Below are 17590 nucleotides of genomic sequence, written 5' to 3' on the forward strand. Positions count from 1 at the left end.
TGAGCGTGGTTTGATGTTGGCCCTGGATCCTACCTTTTCAGCCTGAGGTAAATCTAGGCACTAACATGTTACATTTAAAATTTTAATAATTCATAATTAATTATTCCTGTAGAATTATTTCCATGCTTCTAAGGGAAATCGCCACTGGAAACATACCGAAATTCGAGTTAGGAGCCATCATTACTAATTCTTTTTTTAGCAAACATTGAATATAATAATTGCAAATCCATCTCCTTCAGGTCTGTTTGAGTGAAAAATACCATCAAATTATGGTCATCGTGTTACCACTTGGCAGCAAGGAAAAGTTTAAGGATGGAAATTTATCTTATAGTTTAGAAACCTTGGTGAATATTGCTAGTTCCTAATATGTAAATTATAAAATATTTGGCAATATTTTTGTAAACATGTTCAAATTTCTAATGATTTTATATAGTGTTTATAAATTTTTTTCGCAATTTTTAAGATAAAACAATTTTATAATATAAAATTCGAGAGAATCATTTTAAGAAAAATGGAAATTGTTGAATTTTTTCTTTGGAAAAACCATAGAAAATTAGCCCATCTGTGAATATTAGCCCCTTAAATTTTCCTTGCTTGGCAGATTCCTATGTTTTATTAAGTAACGTATATGTACAGATAATTAATATAATCACTATCTATTAAATATTTTATAAATAAGTGCCATGTACAATAGATACAACTATAGGAGATATGTGCAGAAAAGGTTTAAATACTAATTGAGTTTAAACATGAAAGTCGGTGAAAATGTGAAGTTGGGTTATACATTTTTCCCTTTTTTGAGAAAAAAGATATCATTTTTAGAATTTCTTTAACTTTCGGCAAGTCAAACCAATTTTTATATTTATAATTTCATTTTACAATAAAATGAAAACTTGTCTGAAATTTTATTAGCTTTCTATTACTTATTTTTTGGAATTTTTTTATTCACATTTGATATGTCAACTTAGCAATTGTTTGATTGTGTGTTTTTTAAAAATCAAGGAATTCATAGCACGTCATATTTTTTAGCACTAGTGCATTCTTTGTTAACTTGATGTTTTTGAAAAAACAATGTGTTGCAACAATCTAGATAAACTCTACTTCGATATCGTTATATTTACGAAACCAACTGATGCACATCATAATTACTAGAATTTTTTGAATTGAACCAATATGAAAAAACTGCATATTTTGAAGATGTTTAGTTGAGCGTCAAATTTCTCAACATATTAGTTATAAACTAAAAATCTAAAAACTACCCATTACAAAAGACAGACCAATGTAATGAACCATAAATTTTTCATATTTTTTTATAGTGTATTTTGGAAGATACATATTTTTTATTTCACTGAATCATAATGACCTTCAGAATTGTTTTTCACACAATTATTTAAAAAAATAATTTAAATTAGCAAATTTCTATGAAATGCTATAAAATTTATATCTATTAAAAATAGATTCAATTCTTCAAAAGTTGGTATTGGTTCCAACTGTAAATTCACCAAATTTGATGGATTTTTAACCATTCTGAAGTTGGAAAAATGTGACCAAAGCCGATTTATTGTGGAGTTGTAGGTTAAAATAGTTTAGCTTAATTAAAACCACATTTGGCCGAATTTGTGTTTGTCATCGACGTCCATTAAAATAAATAGAGAAATAATTCGGCTGAACTACTTCAAAAGTTTAGCTGAATTATTTTTAAAAGTTCCACCAAAAATGTGTCGATGTTTTCCATCAGCTGCAAAAATGAAACGATCCAACCCTCTCAAAAAACATTTCACTCAAATGATATAAATAAATGGAGCTGAAAAATTATTTTCACACTCTTTCCTCATTTGGAGTGAACTTTTAAGCTAAATCTTATGAGCTGAATTTTTTGGAGAAAATAAGTAAGTCTTTTGGGCTGAATTTTTTAAGTGAGATTTTTTAGTTCAATTTTAAAGTAAGTATTTTGGGCTGAATTTTTTAAGTTAGATTTTTTAGCTAAATTTTTAAAGTAAGTCTTTTGGGCTTAATTTTTTAAGTGAGATTTTTTAGCTTAATTTTTAAAGAAAGTCTTCTTAGCTGAATTTCTAAATTGATATTTTTTTAGGTTAATTTTTAAAGTAAGTCTTTTCCGCTGAATTCTTAAGTGAGTTTTTTGTGATGAATTTTTGAAGTAAGTTTTTTTGAAAGTAAATTTTTTTTGCTGAATTTTTAAGGTGAGTTTTTTTTTTAAGTAATTCTTTTGTGCTGAATTTTTAAAGTGACATTTTTGGTCTAAATTTTAAAAGTAAGTTTTTTGGAGGATGTTGAAATTGACTTTTTTGGGTTGGATTTTAAAAATCTACATAGATTGAATTATAACAGGAAATCAAAGAAATCGCAAAAGAAAATATGATTGAACATGAGACATTGAGGCTCATAGAGAATATAGGAGAAAAAATTACAGAAGAAAAAAAGAAGGCACACAAATATTGAAAGAGAAAATCAATCTCAACTAGAAGTTAAAGCAGGTATGTAAATGTAAATATTATAAATGATATTTAAAATTTAACTAGTGTATTGTGAAATTTAATTTTTATTTGATGAACTAATTTGAATTTTTTTTGCAATGTAAACAGAGAGAAATATTCCTCATAACATTGATGATGAGAATGAAAATATTGAAAGACAAAGTGAAAAAAATAACGAACCAATGATTGATGATGTTGTTGAAAATGTTGAAAGAGATTCAAGTGAAGAAGTTGAGTCGTAATCAAGTATGTATATATAAATGTCATGTATATTATTGAAATTATACATATTTATTAATTTCAATTTTATTCAAACTCTATTTTTCAATTTTATTATTTAATGAATATTTATACCCATTTACATTTAATTTTCATATGTACATATGAAATCAATATTGATGATGAAATGTTAGAAAATGTTGACACTAACATATATGGAGATAAAAATGTTGACCATGTTATATGATATCGTGTTAAGGTCATTATTGAGAATTTCTTCAAAGATGAAAGTGTAACATATCAAGCTCAAATTTTGAGAGCTCTCTTAACATCAAAGAAATTAAAATACACTACAACTCTATTGGGTATTCGAAAATCAATGAAAGATAAAAAGTTGAAGAAAAATGTGATTCAAAATATAAATAGTGCTCTAAAATTTTTTGGAAGATATAGAAAGAATAAAACAATGTAGATGCACATAGAGAAATACAAATGACAATGGTTTCATTAAGTACTAAAGAAATCTATGGAAAAATATTAGGGACCTCATGAAAATCATTGCATAAACATAGGAAATTTTGATTGCAAATAGATATAAATAATGAGATTCCTTGTTGGGTATTTATTTATAGGCAACCATACAAAGATAGACTTGGGGAAGATGTTAAAAAGATAATATATGAATATTGGATGAAAAATTCACGTGTTTCACCAAAAGCAAGGGATGTGATGCGATGAAGAGTAACATGAAATCAGTATGAAGAACATGCAAAACATATCTTGGACACCACTTAGATAGCGTTTTTCAATAAGTTCATAAAAAAGAATCATGGAATTAATGTATCAATCAGTGCTTTTGTGCAACAAAAAACATGGCATGTTAAACCTATCAATGCACATGACACTTGTTGTTGTTGTTATCTTGTGTAATTTCAATTATGTTATGACACCTTCCTTAATATTGGTAAAACATTTTGGAAAAATTCGCCTCCTCCTTCCACTATCCATGGTTTCATATTTGAAATTCTATGTGAAAGAGAAAGTCATGAATTATTTTACTAAAAGAAATGTGCTAGTTGTAAAGAATGTCATCATTGTGGAAATTTGACTTTATTTCACAACAAATATTCTATTGATATCAATGAACAATTATTGCCTAACCTAAAAATGAAATGTAAGAGATATGAATATATTCATACATCAATTAGTTCAAATAATAGTACAAGTGCTAAAAGGATTGATTTACAAGAAGAAGAAATTCTTGTGATAGAGTTTTTGAAGAAATTTGAGACGGAAATTTATAAGTAGACCAAGCATTCGCATAGAACTCAATGGCGGGACCTGTAATTCAAAAAATCCCATGAAATGTTTCCACCAAGGACCATTTTGTCAATAGTTTATTTTGCATAGAAATACACATTTGTTGCACAAAATGAAATACAAAGTGAATATTATCATTCTGACCAAGTATCTATGCTTTTCCATATTCTATATAAACATGCTAAAGAAAATGTTGATGATATAGAAATCACTAGTGAGAATTGACATGTTATTGAAGAATATCACTTTTCTATCAACGATGATCGTACACATGATACACATTTTGTACAACATTGTTTTGATAAGATTTATGAGTCGTGGAATAAAATTCAATGAAAATTGTATATGGTCAGATGGATGTGTAGGACAATTCAAATATTCACGATCATTATTTTGGTTGTGTCATATTCATAATAAAACCCACATTAAACATTGTTGGAATTTCTTTGAGACTAGTCATTGAAAAGAAGAACATGATGGTGTAGGGGCATGTATAAAACGAGCACTTCGAAGATATCAAATGGACCACTCTGCAAACAGACTTGTCTAAGTTGAACAAGTTGTTCAATGGTGCAATGCTGAACTAATCCATCATACGAACCCATAAAAGGAGGTACAGAGGTATGTACATATATACAAATTAACTTATATATAGTTTTAATATATGATAATTTTTAGTAATTTTCTAATTTCAAACATTTATAGATTATATAGTTTAAACAGTATGAGGATGATTGGCTTCGATATATAAATTGTATTTTAAATAACATATTTAAATTCTTGTTTGAATTTACTATATTTTTTTTGGCATATTGGAGTCGAAGAAATAGATAAATCGATTACATATGAAGCTGAAACAGTAAAAGGGACTCGAAAATTTCATTCAATGAAAACAAAGGATTACTGAAATGTGTTTGCATTTGATAAAATAAAATATTCTTGTTTTTGTCCTATTTACATAGAGGACACACAGTCCAATGATGTTTATGAAAACAATATGTATGTAAAACCTTGGCAACATACAAAACTAAATACAAAGGGGAAAATTTTAGTTGTAAGCTTCGAAGAGATGGAATCGGAGGAGACTATAGTGTCATTTGAAGGTGATCGAGTTTATGATCTTGTAAGAGAAGGTAACATTTCAATTGATTTTAAAACATGTGTGTGTGTGTGTGTGTGTTTAAAATCAATGCGTATAAGTATCTAAATAATAGTTAAAATATAAAGATCTAGAAATATATAATAAAATAAATTCCATATTGATATTTAGTTAATTTCATATTAATTATTACATGAATTTACACTTGTTTTATTGCGCGGGAGATGTTTTTGTTGTAGTTACACCCATTAACAACGTAGAAAATGTCAAGTATTACTTGATGCAATGCACTGAACGAAAAATGAAGTTATTGGAAGATTATGATGATAACCGTTTTATATATGAAAGAGGGTCTATTATACTAAAATGTTATTTTTTCCAAGAAACTCACCAAACTGAGAGTAATGTTTACTTTCAAGACTATCAACCTGATGTCATAAGTTGTCAATATAATCATTTGGTGTGTGTAGCACACATAAAGTTGATAGAAGTTCAATAAAAAAGCAATCGAAAATTAAAAAATGGAGAATGTCAAAATTTGACCATGAACAAATCATTGAAGATGGCATTCCATTAGAATTTTTTTAATTGAACTGCCCAACAATTTCTTCTACTTGGATTCATCTTTAAGAACTTAGAGTTCAAGTGCATTGTTAGCATTTCTTTTTGTGCACTTTTAAGTTGTACATTTTTAAGAATGTGATGATGTGAAAGTGATACTCACTAGGTCTTGTATTGAGTTACAAAGTTATATGTATACTGCCTATTATGTAGGCTTGTATTGAGGATTTACTGCTTTGTTAATTTTTTATGTATATTGTGTTATTATTGCTCTGTTAATTTGTGATTGTGGTTGGTTGAGTCATTTACTAACATTATAAGAATGATTGAATGAAAAACCAACTAAATGCAAATTTACTTTCATTTCTACATATTCATGAACTTAAATTATATGTAAAACATTTAAAAGAATCAAACCATGCATGCATCATGCAAGTTATGGGTCATGTTTTATAATGCAATTTTATCTAACTTATGTAAATGTGCATTAAAACAACTTTATATTAAAAGTTAACTATCAAGCGACATCCATAATAACATAATAGCCTTTCTATACATGAATGCAAAATGTACATACCATTTTGTAATGCAATTTTAAGTTATCATTGTGTTAGATATTTACACCAAATTATAAGATTTATTCAAATGCAAAATGTAGACCTCACATTTTGTAATTTTCAATTTTAATAGATTCGTTTTAAATAACTTGACAAAAAAACTTAAAAAAAACCTAAGAATCATCTACTAACATTAAAGGAATGATTGAATGCAAAATGTACCAACTAAATGCAAATATGTAAAATATTTAAAACCATCAAACCATCCATGCATTTTGCAAATTTTGGGTCATGCTTTATAATGCAATTTTATCTAACTTATGTAAATGTGCATTCAAACAACTTTATCTTAAAATTTAACTATCAACTGACATTCATAGTAGCATTTCTATACATGAATGGAAAATTTACATACCATATTTTATAATACAATTTTAAGTTATCATTGTTTTAGACATCTACATCGAATTATTAGATTCATTCAAATGCAAAATGTAGACCTCACATTTTGTAATTTTCAATTCTAATACATTCATTTTAAATAAGTCAAGATAAAACAACTTTAAACAAAACCTAAGAATGATCTATTAACATTAGAAGAATGATTGAATGCAAAATGTACCAACTAAAAGCAAATTTACTTTGATTGCTACATATTCATGAACTTCAGTGGGGGAGAAACTCCCCGCTGAAGAATCATGATACAACAAATGTTGCCGAAGCGAGCAGATAAGCAGATATACAAATACCGCCGAAGCGTGTCATGGAAACAGATTTTTACAAATACCGCCGTAGCATGAAGAGATACATCTCGCAGGATTCGAACACAGCTGGGGATGCGAAAGCCAACCGCCCCATCCACCACATCGTGCACTCACGTGCGCTACATATTCATGAACTTATATATGTGAAACCAAGTTTTAAGCATCAAACCGCACATCATGCAAATTATACCATGCAAAATGTGCATAAACTCCAAAATTAGCATGTATTAAATCATAATAAAGAGTTCAATATTTAAAATATGTCCAAAATTTAAAATATATGATAAAAAATTGTCAAATAATAAGATGCATCAATTTATAATAAAGGGTTTTACTTTAAATATGTCCAAAATTTATATAATGATAAAAGTAAATATAACATTAAAACACTGACAAATAAAAAGTTGCATCAATTTAAACAATCTCACTCAAATATATGATCTATCAACCTCCTCGTGCTCTCATCCGAATCATGAATTCCCTGCACAACACGTGTAATTGCATATCTACATAAGTTTATGTACTTTAATATTAAATTTTAACGTTTTAAAATTAAATAAGAATGTAAGATCATCAAAACAAAATCATAAAAAGTTTCAAATTCCATGCAATACCTCATGGTGTTCCCCCTCCATTGTGCCCTTTTGGTGTTTGCCTTGCATTGTGTCCTCCTAGATGCCTTGTACAATAGATGTACATGTACATATTAGAAATTTTAAATTGCATGTATGAAAATGTATAAACGTGCAATATTAAAAAAATTGTAACACATCTTTTTCAAATTGTTTAGATGATCCTATCCCCATTTTCAACTCCATCGCTAAAGTCTAAACAATGGAAATTATCTCCCTAAACCTAAATTTCCAAAATTGTAAAACTATAAGATAAATTTATAGATCATTTTTTAATGAAACTTACACTTCAATTTACAACAAAACATATGTGAAATATTCAATACTTGTGGCACATCTCCTAATAGGGAGGAAGAGGGTGGCGCTATGTCAAAAACATCGGTCATAATCAATATATGTTAACATTTAATTATATATACATAATTATTTCTTTTAAAAATATGTCCTTATAATATACCAATATAATAAAAGTATAATAATTGTTGTATGAACATGAACTCTTCAAAAAACTAACGTATCTCAAAATATCTTCATTGGAACCTGAACCTGGGACAGTGAAATTATTGAAATTTTCGTTCAACAAATGCATTAACCAAAAATGGTGAACATATGATACATTTGTGTTAGATTATATCTAAAAAAAATAACGAAATTTATGTGAATCGACATTAATGCATACATTACAAATTACATTAAAATATCCACCCTAACCATTAACACATACTGATCCCACACCCTCTTGTTCATGAACAATTAGGTCTTGCCAACCATTATGAAAATCCTTTACATATGCTTTAAGCTCCTCAGTATTCATATTATCTATCTCCTCATCTATTTTATATACAAACTTAGCATGTGTATCAACTCATGCTCTTTGCCGATTTAGATCGATATCAATTCTAGTAAATGCACTCTGTATGTTGTCTATAATGGCATCCCTTCCTTCTCTACTAATTTGAGAAGTGGAATCCATCTATGACCTCAAATTTACCAGATGAGGAGGTTGGTGTAACAATGGTGGTTGAGGGTGAGGCAATTCAATATCATGTAATGCGCCCTTATGATCATATAACCAACCTTTCCTAATACCATAATATTCAGATGGAGGGTTATTATAATCGGGTTTCATACCCAATTTTTTTTTGCATAAAATAATTTTGCAAAATAAACTGGAACCTCATCATTCCATGGCAAATTTCCATACACTTCAAGGAACCTATTATACAAATGGCTAGCTATATCAGGGTGCTTGAAATATTGCACCTTGAGCATATTTATTTTCATCCCTTCTTTGAAATTAAACATAGATTTTGCATTTTATTTTGTAATGTTTTTATTAACCTTGGCCCATTTATCGAGACCTGTCACTGCTTCCTTTCAATGCATAATGATATCTATAAATGAATCTGTGGTTGGCCCAAGCTTCTTGTAAATATCAAGAAATGAGCTTAGAGAGTGCACAACTATTTCTAAGCTTTTTCCACTCTCTACGGGGAGCTCCAAACTCCAAAGATCTTTCCTCAATTTAGAATAATGAGTTTTTCACCTTTGTAATGTGCATTGTTGGAGGTTTGTCTCCTAAGGAAGATCATCGAGAATATCAGATGGATAAATGCTAGTTGGTGCCTGGCCTTCTTCTTGAACTATCTGACTTCGCTTACGTTTACTTGGACCAACATTTTTACCCTCTGGATCAATATATAAAATTACATAAATATAAAAATGTGTGAATAAACATATTCATACATGCATGCAAGATAGACATGTATATGCATATGTACATACAATTCATTTACATGTACAAATTTGTTTTAACATAATTTTTTTATATAATTTACCATAATGATGTTGACCACCTTGAGATTGATGACCACTCGGAGAATGTTGACCACCATCACACGACAACATTGTGAGCGAAGCATCTAAAAAAAAATAGAAAATAAATTCAATATTTATGTGTACATACATATGATTCTACTTATTTATCATTTAAGTAAATGTGCGTGCACACACACACACACATATATACCACGATGTGAACGATGGACCTCCCCCTGATTCATTTGATATTCTCTTTGATCCATGACCTCGACCTCCCACTCTAGTAGATGCATGAGACTCTATTGATGTTCACCTTGAAGAATCATGTGGCAAATTCTCATCCATGATATGGATATCTATAGATATATAGATGCATGATATTTAAAAAGTTACCTCATGCATTTACAATTCTTTTTAAAATTTCTATTTAAAAAGATCAAGAATTCAGAAAATTGTTGTAACCATTGAAGTTACCTCATGCATTTAAAAGTCTTGAAATTTCTATTTAAAAAGATTAATAATTCAAAAAATTGATATAACCCTTGAAGTTACCTCATGCATTTAATTGATGTAACCCTTGAAATTACATCATGCATTTTAAGATCTTAAAATTTCTATTTAAAAACATTGAAAGAATTCATAAAATTAATGTAACAATATGAAGCTCTTCATTTAAAATATACTCAAGACTAAAAACATAAATGTTAAAGCACACACATTTTGAAAATTAAATACAAAATTTTCTAAAACATGTCAAGTTCATCAAGTTATGCTTACATAGTGGGGGCACACTTGGTATACAATTGAAAAAAACACATGGTCATTAAAAATGACACATTGATAACTAAAACACACACACATATCAAAGATATCTTACAATGTCCATTAATAAATATTGATGGAGAACTTCTTAACACTAATTCATTTTTCACACACAAATCTTGAATTGGCATTGCCCCATAAAATAGATCACTAGACGTCCTATTAAAATTTGCACTATGTGTTATGTTAAATGATTGAAATTGACTAACAATATTTTTTGCTTCTCCATGCAATTGTTTTAACCTCTCTTTTTTAACTTGGTACATGTATTTCATCTAGTTGCACACAAGTTCGGAATTCGTGAAGAGAATAATTCCATTAGATCCATACTCCCTGGATGTTCATAAGTCTTCTCTCAATGCAATATAGTATGCTTCATTGTTTTTTTTTCTTGTAGGTACATTCTTTTTCCTTTGGAGGACTTTGTTCTCACAATATTGCATAGCACACAAGTAATCACTGCTTGCCTTATATTAGGATAACAAGAAACTTCTATGAATAATTTCCATTTTTCAACCATGTTTAATGGTTTTTCTGATCCATGTAAAAAACAAATTCAATAAAATGAATTTAATATATTTATACAAGTATTGTTAGGTTGTCCAAAATATCATTGTTTAGACAAATCTATCAGAAGGATGGGTAGCAAGAAAGGTGTTATGAAACTAGCTCACAAAACGATAAAAAATATAGATAACCGCCTTAGAAATAAGCCTCTTCGAAGGGGCAACCTACTTTACATTACACAAATGAACAATTCTTGGATGATGCAAATGACAAGACCTCCTTTATATATATAAGAGTCTAACGGGTCATAATATAATCAGAGCCGACATAACAATAATAATATAAAGGTACAATAATAACAATAGTGGGCTTCTATGGAGCACAATAATAACAATATGGGGACTACATGGGTACAACAATATAATAAGGGGGTTTTACTAATAACAATAAGGGGTTACACTAGTAGTATAGGGGCATAACATGCCCCTCTCCTTCAAAAAGTGTTTTCCTCAACGCTTGAGTAGTTCTTGATGCTTCTATATAAAATTCTTATCCTCCCATGTGGAATCTTCAGCGGGTAAGTTCTTCCACTTGATGAGATACTCTGAAATTGATCGATTTCATAGCTGTCGGGTTCTTGTTTTTGTGACTGCTCCAGGTTCCAATATGATTTTTCCTTCCTCTTCAAGTTCTGGCAATATTGTTTGAATTGGGATATTCTGCAACTTTTGAATGAGTGGCCACACTTCTTTGTCCTTCTTCCACTCATCCCTTGCTTTGTTTATCCAATCTAGTTGGATAATAGAAATAACACAAAACAATGCTTCCACATCTTCATCATTTCTTAAGAGTGCATCTACAACAAAAATTTTCTTCCATTTTATATAGATGATGTCAAAGTCATAACCCAACATATTTGTGACCCATTCTTTTTGCTTTTCTAAAGATAATATTTGTTCTAAAAGGTATTGAAGACTATCATGATCCATTTTTACCTTGAAGTGTCTTCCCATTGGATAAGATCGTGATTTCTTAAGTGCATGTAGTATTGCCAACATTTCCTTCTCATAAATAGCTTGCTTGAGATGTAGCCATAAAAATACCCAATCACCTACATCAATTTTTTTTTCACTGCGATGTTGATCTACTTGTTGTTTCATTCGATTCTGCACCAAAGTGGCGTTATCCTTTAAAAGTTGGAGAACTTTTTGTTGATGCTCGATGTGATCTTTCACTACTTGAACCTTTTTCTTCTTGATATGTCCTTCTATCTTGAGAGTTTGAGGAGTGTTAATTTCTTCCAATACTTTACAAGATATGGTCAGATTCATTTCTTGATGCTCAATGTGATCTTTTACTTATTGAACATTTTTCTTCTTGATATGTCCTTCTATCTTAATAGTTTGAGGAGTGGTAATTCTGGCCAATGCATTACAAGATATGGTTGGATTCATTTCTTCTTTCTCAATGTGATCTTTCACTTCTTGAACCTTTTTCTTCTTGATATGTCCTTCTATCTTGAGAGTTTGAGGATTGGTAATTCTGGCCAATGCATTACAAGATATGGTTGGATTCATTTCTTCTTTCTTGATGCGATCTTTCACTTGTTAAACCTTTTTCTCCTTGATATGTCCTTCTATCTTGAGAGTTTTAGGAGTGGTAATTCTTGCCAATGCTTTACAAGATATAGTCAGATTCATTTCTTCTTTCTCTGTGGTTGGGTCCTGGCATATATCCTCTTCTTTTGATGTTTTTTGATTCTTTTCTTCCTCCTATTCATACTCTATGTAAAATAATTTCTTCTCAACACACTTATGACCTTTAGTGCATTTTTTATCACAATTGTAACAGAACCCTTTTTCTCTTTTTTCTTCCATTTCTTGTGGTGTAACCCTTGTCGGTTGTGGAAGGCTTGGAGAAAAAACACTTCCATCTTTATAGTTGTGAGGGGTAGACTTCCTTGTTGCCATAATTTTTCTTTCCACTTTGTAACAAAGCCCTTTTTCTCTTTTTTCTTCCAATTGTTGTGGTGTTTCTCTAAAGAAGGTGTTGCTATTTGTATCATCATAATGTGCTATAATTTCCTTCGTGAAAATTGACCACATAACAAGTGGCTTACAAGAACAAAGCCCTTTATACCATAAAAATTGATTCAGTTCTAAATAATTAGATGCAATACATAACTTTTTTAACAGTGGTACACCATGTACATCAAAATATTTCTCCATCTGTAGTATTCAATTTACTGATCCTTGCCATCAAACTTCCTCATCTCACTTTTTCTTGATTTTAGGAGCTTGATATTGAAATGACTATGACTCTGTACTTTCGGATCTACAAGTTCAAAAATTTAAGTCTATAATAGCTCTCTGAGTCCTCTTTCTAACCCCGCAAGTTTGATCAAGATTCGATTTTCCAAGGAAGGGTTATGCCAAATATCCCACGGTGACTTGTTTATAGACTTGTTCAGTAGAGAGAACTTGTACGACGTGCCGTAGATTATTGTTTCAACCTTAGGTTCTGAAAAAGGTACTAGACAAACCTACTTTTTGTCCTTTTTCTATAACTTTTTACGAAAATTCAATCTGATTCTCAGAGAGAGTTATGACGATTTTCCCAAGTTGACATGTTTGGATGTAATTTGGGGGTTTGCAAAAACCATAACTTCCTCAGATTATATCTCTGAAAATATAGTGCGAGAGGATATGAAATTCAGAGCAGAGGTTCAGACCAATCTCTTCTCCAATGGGTATTTTTTTTAGCTTCTGAAACTTTGTAGCGAAATATTTATAGTGAAAATTCCATGATGATCTATTTGGAGCAGCGAAACCCTAGAATCCAAAGCTCTCATACCAAATGTTATGAAACCAGCCCACAAAAAGATAGAAAATATAGATAAATTCCTTAAGCCTCTTCGAGGGGGCAACCTCCTTTACATTACACAAATGAATAATTCCTAGATGATACAAATGACAAGACCTCATTTCTATATATAGGAGTCTAAGGGGTCATGATATAAGCAGAGCCAACATAACAATAATAATGTAAGAGCACAATAATAACAATAGTGGGGACTACATGGGTACGACAATATAATAACGGGGATGTACTAATAACAATAAGGGGTTACACTAGTAGTATAGGGGCCTAACAAAAGGTTGTTTTTACTTGGTTGGATGGTTGGAAAATTGCAAGAAGAAAACAACTAGAGATATCTAATTCAACTCAACTACAAATATCTAATTCATTCAACTTAGCTTCAACTCAAGTGAAGGTTGAAAGTATTTACTAATTTATTTTTATGTTCATTCCACAGATACAAATATTTCTAATTCAACTTAGTTTCAAATCACCCAAGTTTGAAAGTGTTTCCTAATTTATTTCTATTTTCATTCTTGGAAATTTAACACTTATTCTTACTTCTTATAATTTTTTTTTTTTTATTAAAGCTATAATGCATGTTTATTTATATGCCATATATGGGACTATTTATATTCTTCTTTAAAATCCATAGTTAACAAAAAAAAATAAATTGAAAAATGATACATTGGTTTTATTCTAGTAAATTTAACACTTATATATCTCGTTATAAATTTTTCTTACTAAAACTATAATATATATTTATTTATATGGCCTCAATGGGTTTATTTATATATGCTTCTTTCAAAATATGGTTAAGAAAGAGGGAAAAAAATGATAAATGATAGACCCAGTTTTATTCTAGTAAATTTAAAATCAATGTTGCCGACTTAAAATTAAAACACTAACATTAAAATTTAAACACCAAAATAGATGACAAAACAATTACAATGCTATAATTAGCTTCAATCTCATGCACCCAACAAAATAGAAATGAAAAATATGTATCTCAAAAGAAACTACTACTTGAAAAGAAAAAGTACAAGAAACTTCAATTAAGTGTATTCTGCCTCATCTTAAGGAGTTAATAAGACCCATGTTCCAAGAAAATAAGGAAGAAAAGTGAGTTACACATAATGAAAAACGAAACATAAATGAACATATAACAATAGAAGCAAGGAAAATATGTTACCAAGAAACATAAAGGTTGTTCTACAAGATAAATAAAGGTAGAACAAGTCAACCCAATAACATTAAAATTAAAACACCAAAAATGGATGACAAGGCAATGCCAACACTCTAATTAGCAACCCAATAATATTAAAATTAAAACACAAAAAAATAGATGACAAATAAATTCCAACACTCTAATTAGCTTCAATCTCATGCACTTAACAAAATAGAAAGGAAAAAGATGTATCTAAAAAAGAAACTACTACTTAAAAAGAGAAAGTACAAGAAAATTCAATTTGAGTGTATTCTGCCTCATCTTAGAAAGCTAATAGACCCATGTTCCAAGAAAATAGTGAAGAAAAGTGAATTACACATAATAAAAAAGGAAACATAAATGAACATATAACAACAGAAGCAAGGAAAGTATGTTACCAAGAAGCATCAAGGTTGTTCTATGAGATAAATCAATGTAGAACAAGTCAACCCTATAACATTAAAATTAAAACATAAAAAATAGATGACAAAGAAATGCCAACACTCTAATTAGCAACTCAATAACATTAAAATTAAAACACCAAAAATAGATGACAAAGCAATGCCAACACTCTAATTACCTTTAATCTCATGCACCCAACAAAATAGAGATGAAAAAGATGTATCTAAAAAAGAAACTACTACTTGAAAAGAGGAAGTGAGAGAACATTCAATTAAGTGTATTATGTCTCATCTTAGGGATCTAATAAGACAAATGTTCTAGGAAAATAGGGAAGTAAAGTGAATTACACATAATGAAAAATGAAACATAAATAAACATATAACAATAGAGGAAAGGAAAGTATGTTACCAAGAAGCATCAAGGTTGTTTTACGAGATAAATCAAAGTAGAACAAGTCAACCCAATAACATTAAAATTAAAACACCAAAAATAGATGACAAAACAATGTTTGTAGTGTCGTTTTAATCAATCCTAATTGACCAAGATTGCAACCATTTATTTGTAAAACTTGGGTAGGTTTGTTATTTCAATGGAGTTTGCACTATCTGTGCCGATACACTACAACCAAGAATGAATATAGAAAAAAGTAAAGATTGTTGCCGAATCAATAGCATAAATTAAATCATTCATGCAGAAATTAAAACAATGTACATAAATGAAATCACACTTCACGATTACCAGAGCAAAGATGTGCCACACACTATACTGATAACTACACCATCTGGTTAACTACTAAATTGTTGATCAAATCGGTATAACAGTAACATAATTATGGAACTAAAGCAGATGTATTATACAAATTATACAACGACAACATAAAACCATACAAACAATAAAAGAGAGAAACAATAATATATAACTACTATACCACTACAATCCATGCTAAAGAGGAGGGCCCTTCCTCCCTAGCCAGGTGTAGGAATGAACACGAGATTAGTTAAAGAATCAACTTAGAAACAATAACATCACTGCAATGTCTTTGATATTCAAGAAAAATAAAAGTTACAAGATTAAATAGTAGTGCTCTCTATGTCGTCCCCCATACATGAGAGGTTAAGTTTCTCTTATTGTTATTACATACCCAAAATTAAGAATAGATCAGTCATGAGAATCTCACGATTCTCATGCTAATCACAAAATAGAAATCATTATAACCAATTCCTAAATACAAATGTTATTCAATTACATTGGTTAAGATCACAACCACTTGGATTTATCACTTTCTAAATAAACAATTCATAACTTCCAATAGTTGTTGCGTGGAATAGTACCCATGACTTTACCAGTGACGGTGTAACAACATCCTACGATCAAATGACAGTTGGGATGTGACAAAAATCATTGGGTAACAACAATCCAACATGTAACAATGGTAACTTTTAAGAACACATGGTGTAACAACAACACATGTAACAACATACAGAGTGTAACAACAATCTGTTCCATCCTTCTCTTAGACCGATCAGCGTGACTGTTCATTCCATAACCTCATTTTCACAAGAAACACCTGAAAAAGAGGAGAGGATTCAAAAGACTTCTCCAATGCTTACCCCATTAGCCATAAAAAGCAATATTGCATCGTTATATTCAACAAAAATGGAAAAATAACATGATGGAAAATAAGTTGTTTATAATAAGGAAAAGATGATTAACATGTAAATTTTTGTTGGCCTAGAGGGAAAGAGGGTCAAAACTAGAGAAGGAAAGTATAGGAAATAGGTATAAAATCTACACCCAACAATGCCAACTCTTTGATTAGCTTCAATCTCATGCACCCAACAAAATAAAAATGAAAAAGATGTACCTCTAAGAGAAACTACTACTTGAAAAGAGCAAATAAGAGAACCTTAAATATAATGTATTATGCCTCATCTTAGGAAGATAAGAAGACCCATGTTCCAAGAAAATAGGTAAGCAAAGTGAAATACATATAATGAAAAAGGAAACATAAATGAACATATAACAACAGAAGCAACGAAATTATGTTACCAAGAAGCATCAAGGTTGTTCTACGAGATAAATCAAGGTAGAACAAGTCAACCCAATAACACTAAAACTAAAACACCAAAAATAGATGACAAAACAATGCCAACACTCTAATTATCTTTAATCACATACGCCCACAAAATATAAATGAAACAAATGTATCTAAAAAAGAAGCTACTACTTGAAAAGAGCAAGTACAAGAACCTTCAATTGAGTGTATTCTGTCTCATCTTAGGAAGCTAATAAGACCCATGTTCTAAGCAAAAAGGGAAGAAAAGT

This window comes from Pinus tabuliformis, chromosome 8 (assembly GCF_031772625.1).
Source record: "Pinus tabuliformis cultivar Carrire ecotype Pingquan chromosome 8, CPIR1, whole genome shotgun sequence".
In the NCBI taxonomy this organism is placed as follows: Eukaryota; Viridiplantae; Streptophyta; class Pinopsida; order Pinales; family Pinaceae; genus Pinus; species Pinus tabuliformis.